The 3802-nt window shown below is 39.0% G+C and overlaps 1 pseudogene; it reads right to left on the reverse strand.

Annotated features, from left to right (window-relative positions):
- Nucleotides 1–343: 343 nt before the first annotated feature.
- Nucleotides 344–597, reverse strand: LOC119056094 (40S ribosomal protein S27-like; annotated as a pseudogene).
- Between the last annotated feature and the right edge of the window lie 3205 nt (nt 598–3802).

The following is a 3802-nucleotide window of genomic DNA, read 5'->3' on the forward strand; positions in this document are numbered from 1 at the left end:
TTCCACTTGGTTAAAAGAGAATTTTATTTCTCTTTCCTAAACCTACATTTCAATAAACTTTCCCATTTCAGCAAATAGCACTGCCATTCATCTAGTCTCTCATGACAAAAAAACCTTTGAGATCCTCCTTGATACCTCTCTTTTTTCCATAATCCATATCAAATCCAGCAGCAAGTCCTACTGGCACCCATCCACAGTAAATATCCAGAATTTGACTGCTTTACCGTATGTCCTCAGCTGTCTCAACTCCTAGATTCTCTGAGTTGTTATATTCTATATTATTACTTTTTACTCCAAAATGTGTTCATTGGGATGTTTCCCCACTCATGGATTCAGGGCCCTTTCAGTGCTGCTTCTGTCTGAAGGAGCAGCCTGCTGTCAGCCTTGCTTTTCCTCCGGTGGGCTGACAGAGGACAGTGGAGCAGCTGACACATAAAACTGCTGTCTGTGCTGGCTGAAGACGGTGCTGATTTTATAGCATCCTGCGCACTTCACGGCCATGGAGTAGGAATTGGGGCTCCGCACCAGGCGCTTTTTCTTGTCTTTCCTCTTCTCCTCTTCTGGAGAGGGATGAAGGAGATCCTTAACGAGAGACATGTTGTCGTGGGGAGGTCGTTACCACCAGAAAGACTATAAATTATTACTTTTAACATTCCTCTATACTGCTAGAATCTTAGAACACTTTAATTATATTTAATCCTCTTTATTTTTGCATTATTGTTATGCATTTAGCTATGTATCTATTTAAAAGTCTAAGAAACATTACTCTTATTGTTAGGTACAGTCAATATTCATTTGTATTTGTCTATGTATTTGCCTCTTCTGGTATTCTTTATTTCCTCTTGAATTTATAAGCTTTTTAAAAAAAAACTCTCTTAACTATTTTCTATCAGTACAGGCTTGGTAGCAACAAATGGTCTCCATTTTTGTATGAAAATATCTTCATCTTATTTTTTAACTTTATTTTCATCAGGTACTGAATTCTAGCTTGACAGTTATTTTCAATCATGCTAAAAATGCTATTCTATTGCCTTCAGACTTTCAGGGTCTTAATTGAGAAGTTGGATGTAAGTCTAATTGATGTATTGATTTTTAAAAATAAATTTTATTAATTATGCTATTACACTTGTCCCAGTATTTCCCCCTTTGTCCCCTCCACCTGGTATCCTGCATTCCCTTCAGCAATCCTCCCCTTAGTTCATGTCCATGGGTCATACATATAAATTCTTTGGCTTCTCCATTTCCTATACTGTTCTTAACATTCTCATCTATTATGTACCTACCAATTTGTACTTCTTAATTCCTGCATCTTTTCCCCCATTCACCTCCTTCCCCTTCCCAACTGAGAACCCTCCAAACGATCTCCATATCAGTGATTCTGCTTCTGTTCTGCTTGTTTGCTTAGCTTGTTTTTTTTTAGATTCAATTTTTGATAGTTGCAAATTCATTGCCATTTTAATGTTTATTATTTTTATCTTATTTTTCTTAAATATATCCCTTTAACATTTTATATATAATGGTTTGGTGATGATGAATTCCCTTAGCTTTATCTTGTCTGGGAAGCACTTTTTCTGCCCTTCCATTCTAAACATCAGCTTTGCTGGATAGAGTAATCTAGGTTGTAGGTCCTTGCTTTACCTCACTTTGAATACTTCTTGCCAGTCCCTCCTAGCTTGCAAAGTTTCTTTTTGAGAAATCAGCTGACAGTCTTAATGGGAATTCTTTTGTAGGTAATTATCGGCTTTTCTCTTACAGCTTTTAAGATTCTTTATCTTTAACCTTTGCCATTTTAATTATGATCTGTCTTGAATTGGATGTCTTTGCATCCATCTAGTCTGGGACTTTCTGTGCTTCTTGGACTTGTATGTCTATTTCCTTCACCAAATTAGGGAAGTTTTCTTTCATATTTTTTTTCAAGTAAGTTTTTTATTTCTTGCTCTTTCTCCTCCTCTTCTGGAAAATCTATGATTCAAATGTTAGTATGTGTGAAGTTGTCCCAGAGGCTCCTTATCCTATCCTCATTTTTTATTTTTTTAAGATTTTATTTATTTATTTTTAGAGGGGAAGGGAAGGAGATAGGGAGAGGAATATCAATGTACAGTTGCCTCTTGTGTGTCCCCTAATGGGAACTGGCCTGCAACCCAGGCATATGCCCCAACTGGGAATCGAATCATGGTTGTTTAGTTCGCAGGCCCACGCTCAATCCACTGAGCTACACCAACCAGGGCTAAAAATTTTTTCTTCTTCCTGTAATGATTGAATGCTTTTTTCTTTCTTATGCTCCAAATCATTGATTTGATTCTTGGCTTCATCCACTCCACTGGTAATTCACTGTAACATTTTCTTTATATTACTTATTGTAACCCTCATTTCTGCTTCAATCTTTTTTATGCTGTTGAAGTACTATGAGTTCCTTGAGCATCCTAATAATCAGCATCTTGAACTTTGCATCTGATAAATTGCTTATCTTCATTTTGTTTAAGTTTTTTTCTGGAGTTTTGATTTGTTCTTTCATTTGGGCCATGTTTCTTTGTCTCCTCACTTTTTCAGCCTTCCTGTGTTTGTTTCTGTGTATAGGTGAAGCTACTTTGACTCTGTCTCAGTAGCATGGCCCATTATAGAAAAGCATACCTTAAAGTCGGATGGGGCAGAGCCTTAGGTAATTACCTGGATGGGGCAACCTGTGTGAACTGGGTTAATGGAATCTCAGAAACGTTGTTGCCACTCTGTAGCTCTGTGTGGGGGAGGGCTCAGAAAAAGGGCCGTGGCCACTGCCTGGTATCTAGAATTTTGTTTGGAGTCCTCTAGCACTCACCCTAATGCCAGGCACTTCAGTTTCTCCCAGTATCCCACTGATGCCCTTCCAGCTGCTGCCCTGGTGCTGGGGCTGGAGCCCCAGTGAGCAGGTCTGTGTAAGTTCTAAGTCGGCTGCAAGTTGTTCAAGAGGAGGTACCTGAGAATCTTGCAATTTCTTCCACTTCCTGAATCCCCACTGGTTTTCACAACCAGAAGTTATGGGGACTTATCTTCCTGGCACTGGAACCCTGGGCTGGGTGGTCTGGTGTAGGGCTAGATCCCTTACTCCTGAGGTATCCCTCCCAATTTTTACCCACCACATGTGGGTGTGGGACTGTCCCTTCCATCTCTCAGCATCTCTCCATCCCTCCTACCCATCTGGATGAATGTGACTTCTTTATATCCTGTGTTATAAGACTTCCATACAGCTCAATTTTCTGACAATTCTGGGTGATAGTTGTTTTGTAGTTTAGTTATAATTTTTGCTGTGATTGTGTGAATAGGTGAGCCAAGTTTACCTATGTGTCCATCCTGACCAGAAGTTTGTTTTTTTAAATATTTAATTAATTTATTTTTAGAGAAAGGGGATGGGAAGGAGAAAGTGGGAGAGAAACACCAATGTGTGGTTGCCTCTCATATGACCCCTACTGGGAACCTGGCCTGCGACCTAGGCATGTGCCTTGACTGGGAATGGAACCAGTGACTCTTTGCTTCACAGGCCCGTGCTCAATCCACTGAGCTACACCAGCCAGGGCTGGTTTTTTTTTTTTTTTAAAGTAATGTCTTTGGCCGAATTTAAGGCTTTCTGTACTTAATTAGTTTGCAGTAGTTTTATATATAAATGCCAGCTATTGTCTTCAATGTTTTTATCCTGCTTAAATCTATGGATTAGTGTCTTTAATCATTTGAAAAATTCTTAATCATTAACTCTTTGAATATTAGTTATCTATTTTCTCCTCCTCTCCTTCTGGGACTTTAAGTACATGTTCCTTTCAGAATGTTCCAT

Source organism: Artibeus jamaicensis, unplaced genomic scaffold, assembly GCF_021234435.1.
Source record: "Artibeus jamaicensis isolate MK-2021 breed Jamaican fruit bat unplaced genomic scaffold, CSHL_Jam_final scaffold_1019, whole genome shotgun sequence".
In the NCBI taxonomy this organism is placed as follows: Eukaryota; Metazoa; Chordata; class Mammalia; order Chiroptera; family Phyllostomidae; genus Artibeus; species Artibeus jamaicensis.